Source organism: Bubalus bubalis, chromosome X, assembly GCF_019923935.1.
Source record: "Bubalus bubalis isolate 160015118507 breed Murrah chromosome X, NDDB_SH_1, whole genome shotgun sequence".
Taxonomy (NCBI): domain Eukaryota; kingdom Metazoa; phylum Chordata; class Mammalia; order Artiodactyla; family Bovidae; genus Bubalus; species Bubalus bubalis.
Window position 1 is genome coordinate 3,682,234 of NC_059181.1, and position 16,035 is coordinate 3,698,268.

General features: G+C 46.4%; 1 protein-coding gene across 3 annotated transcripts in view; it reads right to left on the reverse strand.

Annotated features, from left to right (window-relative positions):
* NLGN4X (neuroligin 4 X-linked) overlaps positions 1 to 16,035 on the reverse strand; it is a 391,119-nt gene that overhangs the window by 343,723 nt on the left and 31,361 nt on the right. For 2 of the 3 annotated variants that reach the window (XM_025275805.3, XM_044937514.2), the window contains 2 exons: positions 7,066 to 7,234; positions 3,798 to 3,885 (listed from right to left, as the gene is read on the reverse strand). The gene's annotated coding sequence lies outside the window, so the exon portion shown is untranslated. Of the gene's footprint in view, positions 1 to 3,797; positions 3,886 to 7,065; positions 7,235 to 15,306; positions 15,389 to 16,035 lie in introns of those variants that run through there. The other variant, XM_044937515.2, reaches the window with a different exon arrangement.

Genomic DNA, 16,035 nt, shown 5'->3' on the forward strand with positions numbered 1-16,035 from the left:
CAACAGTGGAAACAGTGTCAGACTTTATTTTTGGGGGCTCCAAAATCACTGCAGATGGTGACTGCAGCCATGAAATTAAAAGACGCTTACTCCTTGGAAGGAAAGTTATGACCAAGCTAGATAGCATATTGAAAAGCAGAGACATTACTTTGCCAACAAAGATCCATCTAGTCAAGGCTGTGGTTTTTCCAGTGGTCATGCACGGATGTGAGAGTTGGACTGTGAAGAAAGCTGAGCGCTGAAGAATTGATGCTTTTGAACTGTGGTGTTGGAGAAGGCTCTTGAGAGTCCCTTGGACTGCAAGGAGATCCAACCAGTCCATTCTGAAGGAGATCAGCCGTGGGCTTTCTTTGGAAGGAATGATCTAAAGCTGAAACGCCAGTACTTTGGCCACCTCATGCAAAGAGTTGACTCATTGGAAAAGACTCTGATGCTGGGAGGGATTGGGGGCAGGAGGAGAAGGGGACGACAGAGGATGAGATGGCTGGATGGCATCACTGACTCGATGGACGTGAGTCTGAGTGAACTGTGGGAGTTGGTGATGGACAGGAAGCCTGGCGTGCTGCGATTCATGGGGTCGCAGAGTCGGACACGACTGAGGGACTGAACTGAACTGAGTCACACTCTTGCACAGCAAAAAATACAACTTTGTAAAGCATCTGGACTCCAATTTAAAAAAAAAAATGAGAAAAAGGCATATGTTTATGCAAAAGATCCCAAATCACGTACAACAAAAATATATTTTCTTAATATTTACTGCAGGTCCCCAGCACGCCAAGGTGTGACGTCCGACAACCCGCCAGAGAAAAGAGAAAACAAGTCCGTTCCATCCGGATGTTAATTACCCTCTTCCTGGAAGGCTGCTGAGTCACAGTCACCTGGCTGTCTCAGACACGCACAAATGGGATCTGCGAACTGCTTGGTTTAAACCCTATAAATGCCCTTCGTTAAAACATTCAGGGGAGCAGAAACCAAAAGTCTTAATAATTAAAGGCACTTCCTCAAGCAGTCCTTTCCTCTCGATTCTGATCGTGACAGACAGGGGACAACAGCTGCTGGGGGTGACCCGCCCTCATCAGAGCGGCTGAATCACACACGCTTTTCTGTGGATGGCCGTGCATTCTCTCCCTGGGGCAGGTCACTTTCAGACATGAAACTCCAGGGAGCTCCCAGACGATCCTGAGCAAACTCCAGGAGCTGATGACGGACACAGAAGCCTGGCATGCTGCTGTCCATAGGGTCGCAAAGAGTCAGACACGACTGGGCAACTCAACAACCACCACCCAGGCCTCACGCTTGCATGCATCCCAAATTTCAGCTGACAAACAGCTGCTGTATGGTTAAGAGATTGTAGTGGGTGCATTCACAAAATTCCTAATTATGAAAGCATACACCTACAGTATCCATAATTTGTTATATATTAACGTGCACACAAGCTCAGTCACGTCTCTTTGCAACTGCATAGACTATAGTCCTCCTCCAGAAGAATCTTCCTGACCCAAGGATCAAACCCGAGTCTCGAATGTCACCTGCCCTGGCGCGTGGGTTCTTTACCAGTAGCACCAACTGGGAAAGCCCTTCACTGGTGCACTTTCCATCATGTTCCTTTTTGGGTTTCATGGTCTGAAATGAAAGTCGCTCAGTCGTGTCCGAATCTTTGCAACCCTTCTCCCGGCCAGAATACAGGAGTGGGTAGCCTTTCCCTTCTCCTCCAGGGGATCTTCCCAACCCAGGGATGGAACCCAGGTGTCCCGCACTGCAGGCGGATTCTTTACCAGCTGAGCCACACGGAAAGCCCATATTCAGAGCTGTGCGGTTTAGAGCTCTAACTCCAGACCTAGTAACCACCCCCTCTCCTGTTTCTAAAACCAGGACAGCCTGCTTCACTGCACTGAATGCTCCTTGCAGGGCGGCTGCTGAAATGATGACAAGCAGAACTGCATAGGGTTGTTCTAAAGGTTGGTGTTATGAGAAGGAAGACACGTATCGGGCTGGCCAAGGAGTTCCTTGGCGTGTCAGACTTTTCGGCTGACCCGATACTTGTGCAACCTCACGCCTTGGTTACATATATCTGATGTTCCTCCAAAAAGAAAATGACAATACAAAAAAAAAAAAAGTTTCAGAATTCACAAGAGAAACGAATTTGATTAATGTGCTGTTATTGATTGCTGAGCCGTATATCCTGATGAGAAATGTGTGTGCACACAACTCCTTTGATAAAATAGGTACGTCTACTCAAGATAAAAAGAGCGAACTGGGGTTCATGTGTTTCCTCATCTGCTATCTTTCACATTTCCATGTTAACAGCATAAACAGGGGTGGCATTCTGCTGCTGCTGCTGCTGCTGCTGCTGCTAAGTCGCTTCAGTCGTGTCCGACTCTGTGCAACCCCATAGACGGCAGCCCACCAGGCTCCACAGTCCCTGGGATTCTCCAGGCAAGAACACTGGAGTGGGGTGCCATTTCCTTCTCCAATGCATGAAAGTGAAAAGTGCAAGAAGTCGCTCAGTCGTGTCCGACTCTTTGCGACCCCATGGACTGCATCCTACCTATTCATTACAAATTAGCTTTTTGGGGAAGCCAAAAACGAACGCGACCTAGCATTTGCTTATGGCAGGATATAGGAAGGGGAGTTTGGAAATCTAGTTTGTTGAAAGCAAGAGTCCAGTGAAGGACATGACCTTGACAATCACCTAAAATCCCGGAAAGCCACTGAGGTTTATTAGAGTGAAGACTGGAAAATTAAGTGGTTAAATGGGAAACAGACAGTTAAAAGCCAGAGTTGGACATGACTTACTGACTGAACAAACGGCAGCAATTAATCACATATATATCAGCAGGGCTTGAATGGACAGCTGAGTCATGAAAAACCTCAACTATTTACCTGAAATACATTAAGACATGCTCTTTTTAGTATATTGACATACTTTTAAGGGCTTCCCCAGTGGCTCAGATGGTAAAGAATCCGCCTGTGATACGGGAGACCTGGGTTCAATCCCTGGGTGGGGAAGATCCCCTGGAGGAGGGCATGGCAACCCACTCCAGTATTCTTGCCTGGAGAATCCCCATGGACAGAGGAGCCTGGCGGGCTACAGTCCACGGGGTTGCAAAGAGTTGGACCCAACTATGGACAAAGTATGCATGCATTCGTTTTAAATTTTAAGCATGGGGGGAGGGGGGTAAGTGTGTCAGTTTTGACTTGTAAAGTATCTTCACTAATGCGAGCTCACAACCATCAAAATATTCTCTCCATTTCCCCTTCTTTGCGCTGCGCTCTATTTCTGATAAAGAAAAAGGATTCCAGGGCCTCAGTGGGCCCCCACCCTGCATTAAAAGTACATCTGATATTTAGTATTCCACTCCCCAGGGCTGCACGCAAAAATGATACAAAGATACATTGAGGCCATTCAAAGACCTCAGTAGCTTGAGATGCTCCCTGCAGGATGAAGTGGGATGAGGGTCCACTTCGGAAGAGATATACACAAGCTGAGTCAGAGGATTGACCCTTCTGTCTCATTAATGAGATAGACTCTGCACTGGGGCTATTTGCAGAAACAAATGATTATTACGAAATCCTAAATTCACAAGGCATGCCCCTTGTACACGCCAAAGGAGGCTGAAATTGCTGCTCTGCACTGTGGTGAATTTGAAATAGATTCTTTTTCTTTCTGTTTTTAAAGAAAACCATGGTCCCCACCAAAGTAATTTCAAAGCACTGGTAGATGTGAATTAACCAGGCAGTAAATGCTTCAGGAAAATAAACCAGCGGAGATCAATCTTTACTTTTTTCATACTTACCATTACATCGTCCTTCTAAGAGGATGCTTTTAAAAATGCCTCCATGAAAATCTACTTGATTGCTTTTCCATCTCAGCACATTTTTCCCCTGTTGCCATAAAACAGAGACACAGAGAAAGAGAGAGAAAAATCCACTCAGTAAAAGAGATGTTATCGTTTTGTCAAAATCAATGCGACATTTCTTCTAAGCCTTCTTCTCTGTGATTCGAAAAACCGGGGGGGTAGAGACATCAAGTAATTCCGAACCGACTTCCTAAATTCAAGCAACCAATCAAGAAAGGACGCCAAAACAGTGATAACCGCAAACTGTAGCTTTTCTGTCTGACCACACGAGTCCACGGGCGATTTGAGAATTCAGAATAAACTGAGACCATTGGAAGCCAGCAATGTATCAATACTTACCACTTACACTCCTTAGGCCACCATTAAATTTTCATTGAAAATGAACAATCAGTTTAGTTCATGTCTATGTTTGATCTAGTTTATTTAAGTTAAGGATTTAAACTCTTTGCCTGGGCTTCCCTGGTGGCTCAGTAGTAAAGAATACGCCTGCAATGCAGGAGACTAGGGTTTGATCCCTGGGTTGGGAAGACCCCCCTGGAAGAGGAAATAGCAACCCACTCCAGTATTCTTGTCTGGGAAATCCCATGGCCAGAGGAGCCTGGTGGGCTACCGTCCATGGGGTCGCAAAGAGTCAGACACGACTGAGGCAACTCAGCTCCTTGCACAATTTGATTTGTGGAAGCCCAACCCACTCCAGCGTTCTTGCCTGGAGAATCCCAGGGACGGGGGAGCCTGGTGGGCTGCCGTCTATGGGGTCACACAGAGTCGGACACGACTGAAGCGACTTAGCAGCAGCAGCAGCAGCACCTTAGGCATCATTTAGTTGAGAGACTATTTCTCAACCTGCAGAGATTTTTTTTTTTCTCCAACAGCAGTATGTCAGACGGGCAAGATTCAAGCGGTCCATGTCTCTTGACAGGAACCATCTTGGGACCATTTGGCACTTTACTTGCCATCTCAGGCTGGAGTCTTCTCTTTACAGGATGACTCTCAACAATCCCACTTCTAACTGAGGATCACCCCAAAGCAAGTGACCCCCCCACCACCCGTGAGATATATGGACAGACTACCCACTTGTCACTGAATCATTACTATACTTCTGCAGGAAGACAGCAAGTGGGAAGAGAGGACAAACCTTTCAAACCCTCAATTTAATGCACTTCAACCCTAGGACATCGGTACTGATGTTTGGCTTTCAAAGCTAATGATTCAGCCCATTCTTCGGTTGTAGGAAGGAAGGTTCATGGTCATTTTTTTTTTTTTTTGATCACTGGTAACACGTAGCCACCATTAGTTACTATCTCATAAATATCGCCAGGGCAAATATATTTGTGAAAATGAATTTGTATGAAACAAAACAATCTTAGTTGCACTCATTATCCTTGACCCTTCTATAGCCATGTGGGACAGTTACCATCACATTGATTTTAAATACTTTTAGGAAAAATGATATTCAGATATTAGGTCTCACGACTCACCAGTTGCAAGACAGAGTTTGGATCCATGTCTACCTTGAGTTCAGAGAACACATCCTTTGCCCAGAATCAAGCTGTGTCTTTGTCCAAACATAATAGGAATTGTTACAGCAGGTAACGTGTCGATGGTGGGTCAACGTTAAACGTGTATGGTGTGTGTGTGTGTGTTCAGTCGTGTCGGACTCTTTGTGACCCCCATGGACTGTAGCCCACCAGGCTCCTCTGTCCATGGGGATTCTCCGGGCAAGAATACTGGAGCAAGTTGCCATTTCCTCCTCCAGGGGATCTTCCTGACCCAGGGATCGAACCGGAGTCTCCTGCATCTCCTGCGCTAGCAGGAGAATTCTTTACCACTAAGTCACCTAGGAAGCCCATATATATATGGTGGGTCAACCTTAAACATACTGCTTTACGCATGGACTCTTTCATTTTTGGCTTTTTGGATCTTATTTCCCTGACCAAGGATGGAACCTGGGGTCCTGGTGATGAAACCACCAAGTCCTAAGCACTGGACCACCAGGGAATTCCCATTCGGACTCTTTTCATCCTCTCAATAAGTGCAAAAGACAGCATTATCTCCTTTAATTGGAAAAAAAACACAAATGAAGGAGGTATTAGGGAACTCACCCAAGATCACCTTGCTATTAATGGCGGTGTAGGGCTCAAAGTGGGCAGTCAGACTATCAACACACATTGTATCAGGTGGAGCAATAATACCTTCTCTTTGTGGCCCTCTCAGTCCCCAGCCTGTGAGAATCTCAGCCTGACACGGTTTCCATCAAAGGTTACTTTGTATCAGGACCAAAGAGCCTCAGTGCCCCAGTGATGCGGATTGGAATAGCAGGCATCCATGGACTAGGAGCTAATATAACATGGCAGGATTACATATCACAACTTACAAACCGGCTCTGTTTCTCTTTCACTTGATCAGAGGTCCTGCCTTGGTTCACACCCACAGCTCAGTGTCCATTTCACAAGTTGTGAAAGTCAACCACATGTGTGTGTGACAGAAAGAACTACCAAAATGATAAATCACTTATTGGGCGGGGGGGAAAAAAAGTATCCATGGATCTATTACATTTGTGCTGGAGGACTTATTACAGATGTCTTGAAAATAGATAAATATGACAACAAACTGCTGATTCATTAAAACTTAATAAGAAATTACATTTTATTATGCAGTTTCACTATATAGGGTATAAAGTTACAAGCTACCATATAGACACCATCTGCAAAAAAACCTTACACTATAATTATTATGTTATTGACTCATCTGTGACAGTTTCGTTCAAAAACTGAACTTCCTTGGTGGTCCAGTGGTGAAGAATCCACCTGCCAATGCTGAGGACGTGGGTTCAATCCCTGGTTGGGGAACTTGGATGCCACATGCTCGGGGCAGCTAAGCCCATGTACCAGAACTAGTAAGCCCGTGTACCACAATTACTAAGCCCATGTACCAGTTACCAAGCTTGCATTCCGCAATGAAGAACCAGTGCAGATTTTTTTAAAAATCCCTTGAAATGACTGACATTGAATTCTCAAGTGACACCAGTATTGATGAGTTACTGATATATTAGCAAATCCACCAGTATTGATGAGTTACTGATATATTAGCAAATCCACCAGTATTGATGAGTTACTGATATATTAGCAAACCCTAGCATGAACATCTTATGTCACGTTGCTGGCGTCTTAGGATGCAGCAAACACATAAATCAAAGCATACAGACCTCTAGCAGAATATTCGATGCAGAAGCTAAGAACGGTCTACTCCACTCTATGACAACGATTCAAGGAAGCCTCTCCAAATAATGTCATCTCTACGACCGAAGACCTGGGGTTTCCTAGAGGTGTTCACAGCCATTCCAAATGGCCCTGGGCAGCAGGTCCAGCAGACACCTAGAACATAAGGTAACAGGGACATAAGTACTTTCATAAAAGACACCGTTGATGAAGCTAGGACTTTTCAATAGGGTATGAATATAATTTTATCCCTTGGTAGCTAAATACTGTGAGCTTCACAGGTGGCTGAGTGGTAAAGAATCCACCTGCCAACGTAGGAGATATGGGTTCGCTCCCAGGGTCAGGAAGATTCCCCTGGAGGAGGGCAGGGCAACTCACTCCAGTATTCTTGCCTGGAGAATCCCATGGACAAGAGCAGCCTGGCGGGCTACAGTCCAGCAACTGTAAGAACTTGTTCTTTAGCAACTAAAGAACAACAACAAATGCTGTACAGAAAACACTGCCTAGAAATCCTAAGTTATTTCATTTCAGAAATGTTTATTGAGCAGACTTTGCAAAAGATTTAAGGATACTAGAAAAGAAATATCAAGGGCTTTCCTGGTGGTGCAATGGCTAAGACTCTGCATTCCAAACACAGGAGCCCTGGTTCCATCTCTGGTCAGGGAACTAAATACCACACGCAATGAATAAAGACCCCACAAGCTGCAACAAGAGGTCCAATGCCACAAGAGTTCCCCACAAGAGTTCCAATGCCACAAGAGTTCCCCACAAGAGTTCCATGCCACAAGAGTTCCCCACAAGAGCTCCAATGCCAAAACAAAGACTGAAGCCTCCATGGACCACAAGCAAGACCGACTGAGGCTAAATAAATAAGGTTAAAGTAAGTGAAGTGAAAGGCACTCAGTGGTGTCCCACTCTTTGCAACCCCCATGGATTGCAGCCCATCAGGCTCCTCTGTCCATGGGATTCCCCAGGCAAGAATACTGGAGTGGGTTCTCATTCCCTTCTCTGGGGGATCTTCCCCAACCAGGGATCGAACCCATGTTTCCTGCATTACAGGCAAATTCTTTACCGACTGAGCCACCAGGGAAGCCCTCAAGAAGTCGGAGCCAGGATTACAGCTAAGGGGGCCTGAGGTTTCCACATCACTCATGACCAATATCTGCAGGTAGTCCAGCACACGCATAGACAAAATGGGAAAATACAAGTGTATATTTAAAACCTAAAGTATTTCAGAGAGATTTGTTAAAAAAAAAAACCTCTAGTGTCCCTAAGTTTGTTTACTAAGTCTGCGAGTCTCTTTCTGTTTTCTAAGTTCATTTGTATCATTTCTTTTTAGACTTGTTATGGTTGCTGAGGGGGGAAGGGATAGTCAAGAGAATTTGGGATGGACATGGACACACTGCTGTATTTAACATGGAGAACCAACAAGGACCTGCTGGACAGCACAGGGAACTCTGCTCAGTACTCTGTAATAACCTTATGGTCACCAGGGGGAAGGATGGGGAAAGGGATAGTCAGGGAGTCTGGGATGGACATGGACACACTGCTGTATTTAACAGGGAGTACCAACACGGACCTGCTGGACAGCACAGGGAACTCTGCTCCATGTCATGTGGCAGCTTGGATGGGAGGGGAGTTTGGGGGAGAATGGATCCATGTATGTGTATGGCTGAGTCCCTTTGCTGCTCACCTAAAACCACAGTGTTAATTGGCTATACCCCAATACAAAATAATAAAAAAGTTCAAAAGAAAAGAAAAATCTGGTGTCCGTCATCATTTATTGTCTTCTTGCACACACATACACAGAAAGAGGAAAATATAAAAATCGTCTTTAAGACCGCAAGATATTTCAGAGATATTTTTAAATTAAAAAAAAAAACTAGTATCATTCATCATTTAACTGTCTTTCGGATCTCAGTGACTTGCTGAATTTCTAAATGAAAAATGGGAGATGCTGAATTTTGATAGACTTTCATGAGTAGCTAAACAAATTAAGTAAAATGCATGCTCAGATGAGAATTGTACTTATTGCGAGGTTTTAGTAGGGTGTCCCAGACATGTCTGAATGTGCAGATAAATGTTCCAATTAACATAAATCATCTTAATTTGCACCCTAATGTATCTAACCCAGACTTTATCTCTTTTCTGTCACAATCTTCCAAACCACATTTGGTTTTGAAAAGATGCATATTTAATAAAACATGTGTTTCTGTCTTGGATTGGCTCCCAACTTTAAGCAATGCTTGAATTGTTTCATTTTTAGCATTAGGAAAATCCAGCGAGGAGAAACAGAGAAAAATTTTCCTTAGCATTTAAAGAGTAACTGAAAATACAGATAATCAATTGTACACAGTTCTACTCTGCCGAGAACATCCCAGAATTCTGATGATTCTCAAGAAATTCATTTCGTATTCACTTTGCTAATTTTGAACCCAATCTTTACAACAAAATTAAAAAGTACTAGAGTCGTTATCCAGCAAATGGCGCAAAGAAACAGTGCTGCAATGAACATTTATAGCTTTCACGTTAGACTTAAAAGGATTAAAGTCCAAAATCCTTATCGTTCCTAAACTGTATCCCTCTAAATTTTCTAGGTGTGGACTAGAATGGGAAATTTGATAAAGCTTTTCTATGACAGTGTCTTTAAAATAATACAGAACAAGAAACTAAAAATTCAAGGGACGCGAATACTGGCAGAGATCTTCAAAGATAAGTGGACATTTAGAAATAAATCACAGAAGGATGCTGAATGATCCATGAATGTATCAAAGTGATAGTTGCTCAGTCGTGTCTGACTCTTTTGACCCCGTGGACTGGAGCCCGCCAGGCTCTTCTGTCCAGGGAATTCTCCAGGCCAGAAGACTGGAGTGGGTTGCCATTCCCTTCTCCAGGGGATCAACCAGACCCAGGGATTGAACCCAGGTCTCCCGCATTGCAGGCGGATTCTTTACCATCTGAGCCACCAGGGAAGTCCATATATTTTAGTAAATTGTGCTGGTCTGTAAACAAGCTGAACCATCAAAGAAGACCCATCTTGCCTCATGTGGCCAGCTTCTCTGACCGTAAACTGATTCAATGATAGAGGTGGTTTCTCCAGCCTGACTCACCTACAAGTCCAACAGTGATGCCTCGGTTGTTAATGCTTATTAACAGGCAACATTTGATGTTCTCATTCTCTCAGTGAATACGTATAGGGTGCCTGACAATTGCCCGTTTCTTCAGCACATAGCCAATGAACACCCCCTTGTGAGGGCAAAGTAGAAAAACATTTCAACCCACACACATAGCCAAAGAGTGAAAATGCCTTCGAGTTTGGGCAAGCATGGAAAGGGAAGCAAGCAGAAGATGAAATATGAAAACAGCAGGCGGGTTCCCTGGTGTTCCAGCCATTAACAATCCGCCTGCCAATGAGGGGACATGGGTGCGATCCTTGGTCAGGGAAGATTCCACGTGTCACAGAGCAACCAAGCCCACATGCCACAGCCATTATTAAGCCTGCGGTCCACGACAAGATAAACCCAACGCAATGGGAAGCCCAGGCGCCGCAACTAGACAAAGTCTGTGAAGCCACAAAGACCCAGCACAGCCAAAAATAGACAGATCAATTAATATTTTTTAAGAAGAAAGCAATGGTGTGCAGCCCACTTTACGTGAGAAGAAGGCAGGGGCAGTGGCCATGTGCTAACTTTGCTTGGTTGGACCACGAAACCTAGAGACAGCTGGTATACCAGCAGCGACGTCTTCAGAGAACCCTACGTGACGGAGCTTGTAGGCAGGTGGGGAAGCTCCTTCTGCAAAGCCAAACAGGTCACGGAAAGGAATGTCGGGTTCATGTTAAGTGTCGTTCATATGCAGCCCTGCTTTGTGAGCTATTTTAGGCTGAGAAGGAGGAGCACAAGGTCAAAGATAAATAAGACGAAAAACCTGCCTCTGGTACTGACTCTGTGCCTGTATTTCACTGAGCTTTCACTGATTCCTCGGTGAATTTCAACCATCTCTACAAGCAGGGACTCTCGTATAAGCCTCTTCGAGGAGGAGAAAAGTGCAACGTGAAAAATCAGCTATTGCAATTCACACACCTGGGAAGTGTCAGAGGTGGCCTGGCTACAGTGGTAGAAATGGATGAGTATCAAAGAGGGGGGTCGATAGTGCCCATCGGAGAGAGGGGAGGGTGTGAGAGGAGCAGACCCGTAGCCTCATGTGATGGACAAAGGATGCCTGTATGTGAAATAGCGAAAATATACATGGAACCCTCTGCCCCTGCCTTCTGGCACAAAGCTCCGAACAGTGTGTGTTAGTCACTCAGTCGTGTCCCCCTCTTTGAGACCCCTTGGACTGTAGCCCACCAGGCTCCTCTGTCCATGAGATTCTCCAGGCAGGAACAGTGGTGTGGGTTGCCATGCCCTCCTCCAGGGGATCTTCCCGACCCAGGGATGGAAGCCGAGTCTCTTTAGTCTCCTGCGTTGGTAGGTGGGTTCTTTACCACTAGCACCACCCAGGAAGGTAAAGGAACCTTCGATTTATAGGGAAGTTGAAGCAAAGCTGAGGGTCATCGGCTTGCAACCTACTGCAAGGACCTTCTGCTTGCAACTGGCAGAAGAATTGGGGGTCAGGGAGCAGCCTCATGGGGCTGAGTCTTTCACTGGTGGGGTCTGTGCTAACTCCAATCAGTCACACACTGAACGGAATCGTGGGACACCCAGCTGGAGTCACAGACTACGACTTGGTGGAGTAGGGGAACCCACACGTCTGGGATCAGAAGGATCGTTGAATCTGTGAGCAGAGTTTTCCCCAAACAATAGGGGAGAGAGGAATACAAGGGTAGTCCAGGTTGAAGGAGCGGCTGGGAAAAATCAACAACAGGAAACACACAAAGAACAAGAGCAGCGGATGTCCGAGCTTCTCAGCTCGGGTGGATCGCGACGCTCTGAGACGGGATGAATGAAGCTGGGGGGTGGGGGTGGGATGGGTGATGGAAGATGTCTGTTCTCGTGGGTGGTTTCTGAACAGGGTACTCATTTTACTCAATCTATGACTTGCAAAAATGGAGCGAGAATAGTTGAAAAAAAAATAGACTGGAGAGGATGCCACTTCTATGCGGAATCCGAAAAAAAAAATTTTGTAGAGATGATCTTATTGAGAAAAGAGAAGGAGACACAGACATAGAGAACAGATGTTATGGATACCACAGGGAACGGGTGAGTGGGATGAACTGGGAGATTTGGCACTGACAGAGAGACGCCACTGATACTGCGAAAGTCGCTCAGTCATCTTCGACTCTTTGCGACCCCATGAACCATACAGTCCATGGGATTCTCCAGGCCAGAATACTGGAGTGGGTAGCCTTGCCCTCCTCCAGGGGATCTCCCCCACCCAAGGATCAAACCCAGGTCTCCCACATTGCAGGTGGATTCTTCACCAGCTAAGCCACCAGGGAAGCCCATATACTATTGATACTAGGTATTAAATAGATAACTAATGGGAATCCGCTGTATAGCACAGGGGACTCTGCTTGATATTCTAGAATAATCTAAATGGACAAAGTAGTGTTACTGTCTCAGTCGTGTCCTACTCTTTGCGGTGGACTGTAGCCTGCCAGGCTCCTCTGTCCATGGGATTCTCCAGGCAAGAATACCGGAGTGGGTTGCCATTCCCTTCTCCAGGGGATCTTCCAGACCCAGGGATTGAACCTAGGTCTCCTGCATTGCAGGCGGATTCTTTACCAGCTGAACCACCAGGGAAGTCCATATATTTTAGTAAATCATGTTGGCCTATAAACAAGCTGAACCATCAAAGAAGATCCATCTTGCCTCTGTGGCCAGCTGCTCCGACCATAAACTGATTCAATGACAGAGGTGGTTTCTCCAGCCTCTCTGACTTACCTACATGTCCAACAGCGATTCTTCAGTTGTTAACGCTTGTTAACAGGCAACGTTTGATTTCTCCATTCTCTCAGTGAATACGTATAGGGTGCCTGACAATTGCTCCTTTCTTCAACACATAGCCAGTGAACATCCCCTTTGGAAGGCAACCTGGGTCCCCTGTATTGTAGGCAGATTCTTTACCGTCTGAGCCACCAGGGAAGCCCTCCAACTCTTTCATGGGCCATGAGAGAGTAAGGAGTCTTCAGCAGCTGCTCTAAACTTTACACTTCTCTGACCCCCAATGCCCCCATCCTTCACGATCTGTTCAAGACCCTCCAGCAGGCAGGTGTCAGTTCTTTAGCAAGGCGTCCCGCAAACTCGGTCTAAAGAAGCATTCCCTCTCCTGGCCGTTCTCCCCTAGGGCCATAAACACGAGGTCACCCGGATTGAAGGAATGATATCACCTGCACGTATGTTAGCATCTGAGTCCTCCAACAGACCACAAGACTCCAAGACCAAGACGGTGTCTCCCGCTTATCTAGCCACCCCCACGGCAAGTCCGATGCCCGCCCAGGACTGCCCAGCGTGTTAAAACACACGACTGCACTTCTAAAGATTCTGACACTCACGGCGACTGGGAGATTGTTTTCCACGTTCCCATCCATCCAGTTGGTCAAGGTCAAGAAATACCGTCCTCGGGCAGCAGAGAAGAGAGAAGCCGTGAAGGGCTGGACAGCGAGTCACCTCGTGCAAACACGCGTAAGTCAAAAGGTTTGCTATTTGCTTAACTGTTTACAATCCGTGAGCTGCAACTGGAAAAATACCCGGGGGCAAACCGACGTGGCACCTTCTGTTTGCTTAGCGTCGGACGCTGGAGAGAGAGCTGAAGATGAGATAGGACAAACCCTACATCTCTGGGGGCTTGCCGGGTGGCTCAGATGGTAACAAGTCTACCTGCAGTGCAGGAGACCCTGGATCACGAAGATCCCCTGGAGAAGGGCATGGCAACCCACTCCACTATTCTTGCCTAGAGCATCCCATAGACAGAGGAGCCTGGCGGGCTACAGTCCACAGGGTCGCAAAGAGTCAGACACGACTGAGCAACTAACACCTCTCTGTCCAGGGTTAATTTCAGGGCAGTTTCGATTTCCTGACATAAAGGCCACCCTGAGCTTTAAGGATCCAGGGTCGGGACTGGCTGGCTGTCACTTAAGATGTCCATCCCCCTGCGTTCGATTTCAGTGGCACAGTTCAAATTGCAAACCGCTCCCCCTCAGCCCCGCCCTTTTCCCAATATGTCTGTGATGTCTCACGCGGTCGCCAAGACACTGAGTAAAATCCCAACAGCGTGTGGTCTCGATAATCACAGTGTCCAACGAGCCCTATTCACATGGAGAGTCTTAATTACAATGATCACGGCTCTCGAATCAGGCAGAATTAAGAGCCGGAGAGGACCTGGGGATGGGTCCAACCCACTCATTTCACAGTCGAGGGGACAGGAGGCTGCCTCCCTTGTAAGCACTGTGATTAAAAAGGAAGGGGGACCCATCCTCACCCCGGGACAGGTGATGCTGTTTAAGGGTAGAGCACCATCCTAGCAATCTTCATGAGGGCTTCCCTGGCGACGCAGCAGATATGTGCCCCCCATGCAGGGGACATGGGTTCGATCCCGGGTCCAGGAAGATCCCACGTGGCGTCAGAGCAGCTAAGCCCATGCACTGCCCTGGAGCCCCGCAACCAGAAAAAGCCACTGAAATCAGAAGTATACTGGAGAGTGGACACCCCCCAGCTCTTTCTGCAACTAGCAAAAGCCCAGGTGCAGCAATAAAGACCCAGCACAGCCAAAAATAAAAATAAAACGAGGAAGGGGATGTATGTATCAGCAGAAACGAACAGCACATTGTTAAGCAAACTATACTCCAATTAAAAATGTTTGGTGAGCAAAAAAAAATTTTTTTTAATAAAAAAAACAAAACAAAACCGTAGGAACTATTGATTCTGGAAGCCAGAAGTCCTAAACTCAAGGTGCCCTCCCTACCTTTGAAGACTCCCTGGGAGGATGCTCCCTGCTGTGTTCTAGAATCAGAAGGCTCTTGGCCAGGGTGGGCGCTCCCTGACTCGGAGCTGTTGCCAGGCACTCACATCACCATCTTCCCCTCGTGCGTTGTTTGTTCCTCCCTGCCTTGTCTGTGTCTGCACGTGGTGTCTGCCCCTCTTAAAGGGATGTGAGATCACAGCCCGCTCCGATGACCTCATCTTTCATGCCATCTGCAAAGCCCGCACTTTCAAACCAGGTCACCTGCGGAGGTCCTCGGGGTTGGGAACGCATCATATCTTTTGGAGAAGGGCAGGTTGACTCACCGGGCCGGGTTTATCTTCTAAATGAGATGGTCGGGCTTCTGGATTTTTGGCTTTTAGTGTCTAAGTGTTAATCCTGGAAAGAAATAAAAGAAAATTGCTCCAGGTGTGTGTGTGTGTGTGTGTGTATGTGTGACATACATTTGGAATCCTGGAACCACAACATTCTAACCACGGGCAGGATGGTTTACTTTCAACCAGGTTATTTCATGGTATTTTTCCTTTATACAAAAAACTCCTCTCTACACATTTGCATGAAGCCAGAAGGTGTGTTCCCTGCAGAAGCCAGTTGCATACAGGACCCCGCCAGAAATGGAAGGAGAATGGGAACCAGATGGTCCCCGGGAACAGTCTGCATGCGAGCATCCAAAGCTCTTTCCCAGCAATGGCCCTGGCAGTTCAGTGGTTCAGGATCCACCTGCCAATGCAGGGGACACTGGTTCCGTTCTTGGTCAGGGAAGATCTGACTTGTCACGGGACAGCTCAGCGTGTTCGCCATCTGACAGGCCACGGGACAACTATGCCCCTGAACCACAAGTACTGAGTCCATGAGTCCACCTGGAGCCCAGAAGTCACGACGAGACGAGCCACCAAAATAAAAAGTCCGTGAACCGCAACTAGAGAAAGCCTGTGCAGCAAGGAAGACCCAGCACATCGCAAACTAATAATGTAAAATAAATGATATAATAATCCAAAAATATATAATATATATTTTAAAAAAACAGATGATAA